The sequence below is a fragment of the Phocoena sinus genome, chromosome 19, assembly GCF_008692025.1.
Source record: "Phocoena sinus isolate mPhoSin1 chromosome 19, mPhoSin1.pri, whole genome shotgun sequence".
Lineage (NCBI taxonomy): Eukaryota > Metazoa > Chordata > Mammalia > Artiodactyla > Phocoenidae > Phocoena > Phocoena sinus.
This window is the reverse complement of record NC_045781.1, coordinates 4599653-4613357: the sequence shown is the minus strand read 5'-3', so window position 1 is coordinate 4613357 and position 13705 is coordinate 4599653. Positions and strand designations below refer to the sequence as shown.

Below are 13705 nucleotides of genomic sequence, written 5' to 3'. Positions count from 1 at the left end.
ACAAGTCACTGGAGAATACATTTTGTGAAGAAGCTTTCATATTGAGTGTGGCGAAGCCTTTACTCAGGTCTCGACCCCCACTGAATGCTTTTCGCATTCATCCTAAATTACTGTGAGATATTTTATAATTAAAAGAAACCTTCCAAATATAATGACTCTCTAAATGTGTCTCAACCCTAACTCTAACCTTATGACCCACCAGAGTATTCATACTGGAGAGAAGGTAATGTTACGAATTGGACAAACCTTTTTTCGGAGCTCACATCTCACCAGTCAATTTTCAGGCACTCCATAACGAGCATAACATTACAGAGGTTCTCCACCTTCCAACTTTTTTTTTTTTTTTAAGCACTCCTTAAAATGTGCTCCCCGTTCTGGAATATGCAGTATATGAATATTTCTTCATGTCCTTTTTTTGTGTCTAAATAAATGTCATGACATGCATCTTGATTTACATGATGGTAAAATAGGGGTATAGTAAGCATATACAAAATATTACAAAATATAAAAATCATACAGTGTCTCTTTTGTCCTTTCTGCGCTCAGTGCAATAATTTTAAAGGATCGATATTCATGAGTTTTCTCTTTAAAATGAACACTACAATGGGAACATTTTTGCTTGATAGATAAACTGTAAATTGCATATATTCCCCTTTAAAACGTTTTTTTTTAAGTTTCTGCGAGTTTGTACTTGTGACCATTCAGTGGAGTAGGATGGAACCCCACCCAGAGTTTGGTTTGGTTAGTGAGACTGATATTAACATGTCTTGGATAATTCAGCTCAGTTATTGTTTACTAATTTAGATTCACTACATCCTGAATAGGTCCTCACTGTAGGATTACATGAAGACCTACCATCAGGTTGGTCTGCATAGGAAGAGTTTTAACATAATACTCAGCTCATCCATGTATGTGGATTGTCTAGATGCCCAATTCAATTGACAATTCAGGTGTAGTTCTCTTTCCCAGGTCACAGAAAACAGAAGACCCTTCATCACTTCCATAAAGAGTAGCTTCTGACTTACCAGCTTATTTCTGGATAAATTTTACATGCCTGAGTCCTCCAGTCTCAGACCCCAGGTCTTGTCCCTGAGTCTCTGGAGCTGAGTTTGGCCTCCTGCTAGAATGTGAATAGAAACAGAAAAGTTGATCTGTAGGGTGAGAGTATGATATGAAATAGCCCTTACTACTCTGGGTAAGTTTTGTATTTGTCGTGCTACTTTCTAATACAGAGACAAGAACAGCTATTATTTCTTAAAACTGCGTAAATTAATTCAAATTGTAGAAAATGTTTCTGGATCTAACCACCGCCCCACTGCAAACACTTGGAGACCCAAGTTTCCAGGCCTGTGAATTGTTTGAGCCTCAGCATCCGGACATGCGAGCAACCTGCTATAAAAACGGCTTTTTATTGAAACCATTTTCATCTTAATAGGAAACATCTTAGTTTTCGAAGTGTTGGAATAACTCTCCCACACAATTTTAAGCTTTCACTTTAAAGCTGTTACAGATTGTCACTTCAAGTAAGCAGGTCAAGGTGCGGGGAAGCAGCTTCACCAGCTGCCCTCCGGAGCTCTTTGCTCCCACCTGGGCTCCTTCCTCACCCCACCCCTTAACAGTACCACTGTCCGGGTACAGGCTGGTCCCTTCAGGCACACTTCCCTCCAGAAGCAGAAACATAGTACATGGGGAAGTCACTCTGCAGAGTATATGTTTCTTTACTGGTGGGACCCTGTGCTGTGCTGTCCCCCTTATTCAGTCCTCAGGGTGTTGGGAGTGACTGTAGACCTGGTATCCCAGCACCCGGCCCTCTGCCTGCCAAATCCTGAGATTGTCATTGCAAGTCATGTATCTTTTTATTTGGGTTTGAAATCGCACTGAGGCTGCTCTCTTCCCTTCGCTTTTCTGCCTTTGGTCCACGGACAGCCTTCTGTGACATGTTCCATCGTAAAACCCTTTACTACCAGTAATTGTGAATGGAACAATTAATCAAAAGAATGAAAATAGTATTTATATGTGTATGATTCACACTTAGCTGCTGCCATTACATTTTGCTATAGTTTAATTCTGAATTAATTAAAATGGGTATCCTGTTTTAATTAATAAAATTCAGTCAGTTTTCATAACCCTGGTTGAATCATGTGTCCTCAGCCAGCACAGTTTGGTTCCACCTCAGTGCCTTATAACAGAAGCGCCATTAGGCTCTTAGGGTTGAAAGAATCTGTAACAATTTCTTTCCGTGGTGGAATCAAACAACATACAGTTTAGGAATTATATATTCATAATTTGTACCTGACTTATTCTCTGTAAACTCTGCTCCAGAATATTTATGCAGCTATAATGAAAATACCATAGGAGTTCATTTAAGGCTCTGCCTTCTATTGAAGTACAAAAATTGAACCAAGTAAATTGGGTTTCTTGAGTGCTTCACGAATTGCGGTGCATCCCATTTGAAACCGAGCAGGACCCTGAGGGCCTCCTGGACATGGAAGCCATTCTGTGTCTCTTGCTTCCTGTTTGTAGGGAATAGGCTTCAGCCTCCATGATCTTCCCTGAGTTTCAAAGGGCAGGTGGAAACAGTTGCTATCAGGATACAGAGACAAAGGAAGGGCAGTCAAGTAATAGTGCATCCTTGGGATAGGCTCCTCCTGCCTCAAGGGATACACATAACAATATCTTTGATCTTTTCTGCAGAACAAAATTTGATGAAGCATTCTTCATTCCGGAAACATCAGGAGATTACCTGAGGCCAGATTAAAGGAAGCAGGCCCGCACACACCCTGATACTTATCAACAACCCTGCCCTTGAACAAGAGCTGTAAAACTCCTCACCATATCCCCCTCCCCCGCCTCTGCTTGGGACGTACAGTTTTTTGCCTTTTTTTTTGGACATACAGTTTTGAGGGGCACGAGCCTGCTGTGTCCCCCTTTGGTTGGCAAAGCCATAAAGTTATTCTTTTCTACTTCACTCAAAGCTCTGTCTCTGAGATTTGATTTGGGACCGTTGTGCAGAGGCTGAGTTTTCGCCATCACATCTAGATGATAAAGTGGTGCTCAAAGCTGTACAAGCCAGAAAGCTTTTATAGATAGAACCTAGGCAGCATAAGAATTTTATTGCGAAGACCCAGCAATCCCACTACTGGGCATATACCCAGAGAAAACCATAATTCAACAAGACACATGCACCCCAATGTTCATTGCAGCACTATTTACAATAGCCAGGTCCTGGAAGCAACCTAAATGCCCATCGACAGACGAATGGATAAAGAAGATGTGGTACATATATACAATGGAGTATTAGCCATAAAAAGGAACGAAATTGGGTTATCTGTAGAGACGTGGATGGACCTAGAGACTGTCATACGGAGTGAAGTAAGTCAGAAAGAGAAAAATATCGTATATTAATGCATATATGTGGAATCTAGAAAAAGGGTACAGATGAACTGGTTTGCAAGACAGAAATAGAGACACAGCTGCAGAGAACAAACATGGGCACCAAGGGGGAAAGGGGGTGGTGGTGGTGGGATGAATTGGGAGATTGGGATTGACATATATATACTAATATGTATAAAATGGGTAACTAATAACTTGCTGTATAAAAAATGAAGTTTAAAAAATAGATGCAAATGACAACATACTATGCACACTGTTTTATACTTAAATTTTTCATTAGTATATATCTTGGAGATAATTCCAGGACATACAATTTAAAAAAAATTTTTATTGCTAAGAGAAGAAAAATTTTTTCGTCGAGGTGACATTTTTCTGGGGGAGGTAAGGCAAAGGTCTTATCCTTTTGTTTACCTCAGTGGTATCATTCATGAAATTCCAGAGTGGTTGGTTTAAGGTCACATTTCTGGGAGGGGTGTAACTGCAATAAAGTCTTGTTTTGCTGTCTTTGGGGCAAATGACCACTTTGGGACTGTTTTATTTTTTTCAACACTCCCTAAAACCTGTCCCCCATTCATGAATATGCAGTACATGGCATGCACCTTGATTTACATTATGGGAAAATAGGAATATAATAAGCACATGCGAAATATGAGAAAAATTTAAAATCATACGATCTCTTATACTTGGATCGCTCAGGGAAATAATTTGAAAATATCAATGTTCATGAGTTTTAAAAACGAACAATATATAAGAGGAACTTTTTCCTTTGAGAGATAAAGTAGAAATTTCATACATTCACTACCCAAACGTTCTTTATTTTTGGTAATGTGCACTTGTAACCATTCACTGGAATAGGGTGGAACCCCATCCAAAGTTTTGTTTCGTCATTGAGGCTGATGCTAACATTAAAGTGTTACGCGAATATTTGTTGCATACTTCAGCTGTCCAGGGGGACAGGGGAGACTTCCAAGGTGTTTTAAAATGGTTTGAGAGAACAGGGAATGGTGACTGGCTTGGTGTGTTGATGTGATTACCAGGTGAGGCTTGATGGAGGATACACTTGCGGTTTGAACTTTCAGTTTGTATCACAGGATGGAGCCATCAGGCTTCTTTATCAGCTTGCCCACATAGGCTGGATAGGAAGAGGTTGTGCTTATTCGGTGTCAGTAGTGAAACATCAAAAACTGGAGTCAGATTGTTCAATTAAATGCAATATTTACTCTTGAACCTCCTGGTTTCTTGGTTAGGACACACTATACGCTTCTTCATGCTAATAATGTTATTACATTTTTTTTTTCTCCTGCAGCAGACATATTGTTCAGTTGGGTTGTTGAAAGTGCTTGTAAAATACTATTTTTAAAAATTGGCTAAATACATTTACCCTGTTTAATAAAAATTAATGTGTGTGGGGCTTCCCTGGTGGCGCAGTGGTTGAGAGTCCGCCTGCCGATGCAGGGGACGCGGGTTCGTGCCCCGGTCCAGGAAGATCCCACGTGCAGCGGAGCGGCTGGGCCCGTGAGCCATGGCCGCTGAGCCTGCGCGTTCGGAACCTGTGCTCCGCAACGGGAGAGGCCACAACGGTGAGAGGCCCGCGTACCGCAAAAAAAAAAAAAAAAAAATTAATGTGTGGAACTGTTTATTGGATAATATAACTAGGCAATTTAGTAGAAGAGCAATTATCCAAGGGCTATTAAATTTTTCATTTCAAATAACGTTACTAAGCAATATGTTACATGGTTTATTTTCTACTGTAATAGTTTTTGTTTTTGTTTTTTATTTTTCTAAAAATATTTTTTTATTTGGTTGTGCCGAGTGTTAGCTGAGGCATGGAGGATCTTCGTTGCAGCATGCAGGATCTTTTAGCTGTGGTATGCGGGATCTTAGCTGCAGCATGTGGACTCTTAGTTGCAGCCTGCATGTGGGATCTAGTTCCCTGATCAGGGATCAAACCCGGGCCCCCTGCATTGGGAGTGCAGAGTCTGGCTGTCCACTGGACAGCCAGGGAAGTCCCTGTTTTTTGTTTTTGTTTTTTCTAACATCTTTATTGGAGTATAATTGCTTTACAATGGTGTGTTAGTTTCTGCTTTATAACAAAGTGAATCAGCTATACATATACATATATCCCCATATCTCTTCCCTCTTGCATCTCCCACCCTCCCTATCCCACCCCTCTAGGTGGTCACAAAGCACCGAGCTGATCTCCCTGTGCTATGCAGCTGCTTCCCACTAGCTATCGATTTTACATTTGGTAGTGTATGTATGTCCGTGCCACTCTCTCACTTTGTCCCAGCTTACCCTTCCCCTGGCCCCGTGTCCTCAAGTCCATTCTCTAGTAGGTCTGCGTCTTTATTCCCGTCCTGCCCCTAGGTTCTTCATAACCTTTTTTTTTTTTTTTTAGATTCCATATATATGTGTTAGCATATGGTATTTGTTTTTCTCTTTCTGACTTACTTCACTCTGTATGACAGACTCTAGGTCCAACCTCACTACAAATAATTCAATTTCGTTTCTTTTTATGCCTGAGAAACTAACTGTTGTGTTTTTTTAAATACACTTTTTCCTTAGCATTATTTTTTCCTTCCAGACATATTCCATTTTCCAAAAATGTATTGCTTTTTTGAAAACTAAATTTATTTATTTATTTTTGGTTGGGTCTTTGTTGCTGTGCGCGGGCTTTCCCTAGTTGCGGTGAGCCGGGGTGGGGGGGGTACTCTTCGTTGCGGTGTGCGGGCTTCTCATTGCGGTGGCTTCTCTTGTTGCGGAGCACGGGCTCTAGGCTCGCGGGCTTCAGTAGTTGTGGTTCATGGGCTCTAGAGTGCAGGTTCAGTAGGTTTGGCACCTGGGCTTTGTTGTTCCGCTACATGTGGGATCTTCCCGGAGCAGGGATCAAACCCGTGACCCCTGCATTGGCAGGCGGATTCTTAACCACTGCGCCACCAGTTAATCTGCATCTTCCATTTTTACATCAAGGGACGTATAAATCAGTGACTTGTTTTCCGATTCTTGTGACATGAATACGTACATAACTCAGTGACTTATATAAAGTAGGTGCATTGTAAACATGATAAAAGAGCATTCCTCTAGGCGATCAATTTAATGAAAGAACTGCAATGGGGAGATGGTGAGATGAAATGTTTTAATTTGGGAATTGGTATGGTAAAGTGCTTGAAAATCAAGATTGTGGAAATGAACAAGGATGCAGTGAACTGAATGAGATTATAAGGATGAATAAGATAGAAAGACCCCACAATTCCAAGTATAGTTTGTGACAATGAGACAGTCTCCATTGCCAAAATGCCTGGAAGCCATTCTGCCACTTCTCAGTGGATGGTATTCACATTCAGGGCCAGTACATTTTGCAGAGAAAATAAGATTTGTGCTACGTATATATAGCATGACAACTGACACCCAATATCCTCCACTTAGAACTTAATCCTGAGCAAAAAGAAAATATTTTCTTTGGAAAAGCAATCTTCAGTGTGATTTATATTATATTTCGTCATTATCCCACTTCAGGTAAGAGTTATTGTTATTAAGGGTTTATGCCTAATAACTTACTAAATTTTCATCTCTCAGAAAAGCACTGATATTTATTCTCATTTCACAAATGATTTTAGGACAAACACAGATTTAGACCCATTCATTTGCATCCCAGCAAGTGGCAGAATCGGTAATTGAATCCAGGTTGTCTGGTTTCAGTGACAAATTGCTTAATTATGTTGCTACACTAACGACATTATTTCTATCCTTCCATAACTCAACATCTGTACTTAATTTGTTAGTATCTGTTGACTCTTTTAAATGACTTAACTGCAAATATAATTGTGGTTATATTGTGATAATGTTCTATAACATCTATACAGGCATACCTCATTTTAGTGCCCTTTATTTTATTTTTTAAATTATTTTTTATTTTTGGCTGCGTTGGGTCTTCTTTGCTGTGCATGGGCTTTCTCTAGTTGTGGCGAGCATGGGCTACTCTTTGTTGCAGTGTACCAGCTTCTCATTGCGGTGGCTTCTCTTGTGGAGCATGGGCTCTAGGTGTGCAGCCTTCAGTAGTTGCAGCACGTGGGCTCAGTAGTTGCGTTACGCGGGCTCTAGAGCCCATGGGCTTCCTTAGCTGTAGCTCATGGGGTTTAGAGCGCAGGCTCAGTAGTCGTGGCACATAAGCTTAGTTGTTCTCCAGCATGTGGAATCTTCCCGGACCGGGGCACGAACCCGTGTCCTCTGCATCAGCAGGCGGACTCAACCACTGCGCCACCAGGGAAGCCCTCTTCTTCATCTTGATTAATCTGGAAGTAATGCAATTTGTAACTTTCTTTGGTGATAGCACCTACCTAACCTACGTAACCAGTCTCGGAGATTAGTCTTCTTCAGATATTTTTTGGTGAGATATTTCAAATACCTTTTGGAAAAAGACACCTCAGAAGTTGCGGTAATCTTGCTTTTGCTTTTGATTGTTACAACGCCTCCACTAAGATTCCCAGCTTTTCCATTCAGTTTGATTCTCTCCTGAAGAACCTGCTCAAAACTGGCAGCATCCATAAGTCCATCTTGTACAGGATGGGTACAGTCAAGAGTAAACTTCAGGACCTGCTCCTTTTGGTTTTTTAATTGCCCCCCTTTGCCACAAGCTTTTTCAGGGGCTCCAAGGCGGCCGCGGAGGCTGGAAGGTCGGAATATCCGTTCTTTAGGGTTTCAGTATGAAATAACCATTCTACATAGCTAGAGTTCTTTTTTTAATGCACATTTTCATTTGTAATACAAAGAAAAATCCAGTTTTTATTTCCTTAAAGTGCTTATATTAATTGTAACTGCAGCAAATGTTCCAGGCTCCAATCACCGCCCCACAGCTACCACTTGGAGACCCAAATTTCCAGAGCTCTGAATTGCTTCAGCCTCACTAGCGGGACGTGCGAGAAATCTGTTGGCAAAAAAAAGGTTTTTATTTAATCTGTTTTTAACTTACGAGGAATCTTCTTAGTTTTTGCAAAACCGGCCCATACAATTGTACGCTTTTACCTTAAAAGTATTATGGACAGTTAACTAAACAGGTCAAGGTAGGGGAACCTCGGCCCCTGCGCCGCACTGCCGCGCTCTCTCCGTAGACCTGCCCTCTCCCCGCCCCGCCCCTCGCACGTAGCGCTCCGCCCAGGCCCCGCCCCGGAAGCCCCGCCTCTTCTCTCTGAGTGTCCGCGGTTTCCTACGGAAGTAGAACCGGTGAGTTCGAGGCGAACATTGTGCGGCCGACCGTAAGTTTTCTCTTTGTAGTGTATATGTGCCGCGCGGTCCCCCTTACTCCATCCTCGGGGTCTCGCAGTCACTATGGAGGTAAAATCACAGCAGCCGGCCCTCCACGCCAAGTAAATCCAGACGTCGCGGTCACAGGACGGGTGTTTTTTCCTTTGGGTTTGAATTCGCTCTGAGGCTGGTCCCTGACCTTGGCTTTTTTACCTTGTCCACGTAGACACCGCCTTTCGCAACATTTCCCTACTTCAAACCTGTTAATGTCTCTCCCTCGCAGCGTAAAGTCCTCTTTCGCGAGGTGGATTCACGCCCCCAGCCTGGCCCTCTCGGCCCCTGGAGGGCAGCGCCGGCCGCCGCGCTCCCGGAGAGGCCGCGTCTTCTCCCCGGCCCTAGGGTTCTGGAGAGCCCGCCCCTCTCCGGAGACCCCCTCCCTCCCTCCCAGCCTCTCTGTCCTCGCGTCTCCTCAGGCCGGTCCTTCTGCTCCGCAGGCCTCTCCTTCCTAGTCAGCTCTTCCTTTCATCCCGCGTAGGGAGAGGTGACCTGGGCCAGCCCTGTGACACCCAGTGTATGTCTGTCCTCAGGCTCCACCCCGCTGGAATATAGTCTCTTCCGGTAGGGTGGCATCTTATTCAGTCACCATCCCTCATCCTTGTAAATTCGTGGGCGAGGGGGATCAGGAGAAGCAGAGACCGAGCGACTGGGAGAGAAGCAGAAAAACTGAGAAGGAGAAAAGAATGAGAGAGAACCGATGGAATAGTAACATAGGCAGGGGCCTTGTATCACCGGTAGGAGGGAGGCACTTCACACAGGGAGTGGGCGGAGAGCGAAAGAGTTGCAACCATGCCCTTCAGAGAACCGTGGTGCTGGGAGAGAAAGAGAGGAAAACTAGTGACTAGAAGAGCAGGAGAGAGAAAGCAGGAAGGAGGCATAGCCACCTGGGGTGCCAGAGAGTGCAGACTAAGGCATTGTAGCAGTTACAGAAAGGATGTAATCTGGAGATCGGAGAGGGAGCTGAGTTTGGGAAAAAGATGGAGACATACATGGATATTTAGGACAATCATAAAGGTTGGGGAGAAAGCAGCAAGAAGGGGAAGAAGTCGCAGGACAAGGGTGAGGGAGAACTAGGAGGGGAGAAACAGCAGGAGTGTAGAGGGGAACAAAAAGACAGGTGAAATAGGAGACAGCTAAACAGAGTGAAGTGGAAACACATAATGGTGCAGGTAGAGGTGAGAAACTGGGTCCAGATGGGTGGTGAGTTGTTTGGATATGGATGATTATGTTGTGATAATGTTGATGTGTAGCTTTAGAATCGAATGAATTAAAATTTATTTGCTTCAATTAGACAGATGAGGATGGGAAGTGCAAAAAGTGAAAGGTTTGTGTATTTTGTAAGTATTTGTAAGAGAAGATAACTTCCATTTGCAGTTCCGGTTCGGCCAAGGCACAGTGACTTGACTCAGACAGTTGTGGGTCACCCCCTTCCATTTTCCTGGCATGAGGTAGAGGAGAGGAGAGAGACTAGTGGCACAAGAAATAACTAGCTTTGTCACCACATGGTGCCTCTTTAAAGGAACATTAAAAGTTTTGGTTTCTGTAATGAATTTTCTTTCTTTCTTTCTGGTTTCTTTACGTTTAATTCTTTGTGTAGCTTGGAATAAATCTTAGTGCATTCAATTTCTACTTTCTAACTTCTGGAATAAGTTTGGTTCCCTTAGGTAGTCTACTCATGTCATTCTTTTCTAAATAAGGTAAATCCTCAATTTTTGAAAGACTTCGACACCAGCATTTTTAGATTAAAAATAATTCACAAATTATTTCTTTTTATTGATTCAGGTTTCTATGAGGCCTGAGTGCTTTTCCTCTTCATCTTATATATTGGAAAACTTCTTTGATAACTAGTAAATAATTTTAGACTATTTTGATGAGTATTTGGTAAAGAGGTCATTGGTCTTTTACATTAACAGTCAAAACCTAATTTAACCAGTTAGTCTAATATTTGTTTTTTTTCTCTTTTATTTGGTGTGTTAAAATAGCTGTGAGGTGACAGGAAGATGTTTCACTCAGGTCCCTCTTTAGTGTTCTTTGCAAATGGTGAAGGATGAGTTGGATTGACTTGGAACCTTCCTCCAACAGAGCCATCTATTCATGATGAAGAAGTTTGCTCACAGTTTATTTTTCAGCTGACCCCTTACAATGTTTTCTTCACCAGTAGCTGTATTTTTGCAAATCTGCATGTTTAAATATTTTACTGAGATCTTCTGGAAAGAAGAATTGAATACTCAATTGAATTGATCAGACCTCGAAAGAGAAGTTTCCTTTGGTCAGGAACATGAAGGTTGGTCCTGGTGTTTTAAATTCGACAGGCGATGAGGACAAAGTCTGCCCACTGGCCCTTCAGGATCCCATTTCAGACTTTAGTTCCACCTGATTCTCTGGATTCAACCTGGGCTTTCTCAGACATGTCTCCCCTCTGGGCCTCCTCAGGGAGCCCACCTGTAATATGGAGATGAGAGTCTAGACTCAGAAACTGTGAGTCTGAGGAATATTGACTCCTGAAGTATTTGGCCAAATTGTGTGTTTGTGTGTGGGAATTCTTTCTAGTGAGAGTGTCCTGTGTTATTTAGAATTTTTCACGGTTCCCAGTCATCCTAGAATGAAAAGCAAAAATGCTAGGGTTTTATTTGTCCTCGGGACAAAATCCAGTTTCCTTCCTGTAGCTACACAGACCTGTATCATCCTCAGGGCCCAGCCGGTGTCTCCAGCCTCATCCTGGGAGCTGACCCTGTTCTCATGGTTCACTCTGTCCTGGTCACATTACCTTTTCTCTCTCACACCAATACCTTTCATGTTTCAGATCTTAGTTGCTCCACTTACCTTTTTCTTTTAAATCAGCATGATTTTGGCCATATACCCTCCTTCAGGTCTTAGTTCAGAGATGGCTCCCCATCCACCCCCCACCCCCGACAATCTCTGTGACATTAACCAGATTTTATTGCCTCAATATCAGTCACCCTCAACAGAAACACACTTCTCCATTGATTATTTTGAGTCTCTTGTCTTTAACCTCCACCGAAGGACACAGTGTTCATCTTTTTCCCAGGGTCACTGCAACGCCTCACTCGTGGGATGTTTTCAGGTGCTAGGAATTTCCATTGGGCTGAGTACTCCTCAGGGAATACGAAGGTAACAGGGTAGGTGATGAGGGTGGTTCCCATATTTGTTCTGGATATTTCAGGGCTTATTGATCTTTACCTTGTGTGCCTACTTATTTACTCCAGAGCAAAAAGATGTAGGGAGGCCTAAGAAGCCCTGTACAACTGGTTTCCTCCTGCAGTGTTGTCAGGTGTCCTCATGTTTATTCTGCTGGGTTACTGCTCTACTGTAGCTACAGGTGTTCCAGGTGTGCACATCCAGGGACCAGTCGCCACCTTGACAGGTGCTTTGCCTTCCAGCAGTTCAGCTGCTCAGAGTCAGCGGTAGTGATTTCACTGTGCTAAGGTGGGGGGCAGAAGGTCCAGAACCTAAGGGGATGTGAAGGAGAGCGCCCTAAATAGGGCGCTCCCCACTCGATGTGAGTGGGGAGAACAGGAGACAAGAAACTTAGGGATGCTCTCTCTTTGTAACTGTCTCACTGAACTCAAATGCCTGTGTAACTGGACTCCATAACGTCCCTAGTTGCTGGCAAGTATTCTCCGGAGGGCCAGCCTTTTGATCTTCATACTGAACGCCCAGTGTCCTTTGGGCAGGAGCTTCTGTGTTCTTGTTGCAAGATCTTTGCTGAGAGGTCTTTGTGCCCTTTATCACGTTTCCTCTTGTTTGCCTGGAGGAGAGAGAGAGAAGTCGGGGAAGTGAAGCAGAGCCTGTGTGGGTCTGCACGAGGGATATGGCCACAGGTGTGGGCATAAGTTGAGCCCAGTGAATGTGTGCACCTGTCCCTTGTGGGATCAAGGGACGTGGGGAAGTTGGCAAGGGATGTCTTAATTCTGTCTGGAGCATCATGACACGGGTTTATGGGTGGTTGTGGGTTTGAGGTGCCATAGGCTCCTAGCTCAGCTTCCCTGTAACATAGATGCTGAGACTGAGGCTTGCATGTATTGGTTACATTGGGTCACACCTTCATTCCTGAGGAGGAATGAAGACAGTGGATTTAGAAAGAGAGAACCATTTTCCCCCAGTATTGTTAGAGCTGTGGCCTGAGATATACCCATAGGGAGCTCTGGGTATAGGAGGATGGCTGCCATGGTACTGCAGGAATGGATCTAGAGGGTGCCCTATAGAATCCACTCAAAGCAGTGACTTGTGTTGGCTTTTTTGGGAGGGTAGGAATCGTCGTGTAAACCTCCAAGTAATACAGGGAGAGTCTCATCATTTTTCGCATTACCTTTGCTATTTTTGAGCATTTTGGGCTGTGAGTGAAGAATATTTCAGATGCACTATGAAAGACACAAAAGAGAGCACTTCACTGGGCATGTTGGAGTCTCCCTGAGGCGTGTGTATCATTGGAGACATCTTTTTAATTGGTAGGTTTTGGAGACGACAGTGTTTGTGCTGGAATCATTGTAAATGAAAATATGGGGTTTTGGGTCCACTGATCCTTGGGTGTCTCCATATGTGTTTTTTCCTGATGCATGAGTTTTGAAGAGCTTGGTTTGTTATTTGGTATTTCATATGAGGATCATTAAGAGAGGGCCTGGAGACTGTGTTGGACGGCATGAGAGTTTGTTAGTTTATTTGTGTCCATATGGGAAATTATGAGTTCTATGTCAGATGGCAGAATATTTTGAGCAGGGAGCTTCTGCTAGGTATGTGTCTAGCACGGACCATAAAGTCCTGTCATGTTTGGAAAGATTGTTTCAAGAATCAAAGGGCCCCAACACCACAGTGATCTCAAGTCTAGAGGCTCATCCTTGGGAAGAAATAGCTGTTAACTTTCTTGCTGCCAGGCTCATGCTTGTTTCTGTACTATCCTCTCTTTATCTGTCTCAACACACAGACACACACACAGGCCCAATACAGAGAACAGAGCACACTTAATGCCCTGTTGGTGGGAATGTAAATGATACGG

At 43.3% G+C, this 13705-nt stretch overlaps 1 pseudogene; it reads right to left on the bottom strand.

Moving 5' to 3' along the window:
* Window positions 1–1046: 1046 nt before the first annotated feature.
* LOC116744057 lies at window positions 1047–11855 on the bottom strand (annotated as a pseudogene).
* Between the last annotated feature and the right edge of the window lie 1850 nt (window positions 11856–13705).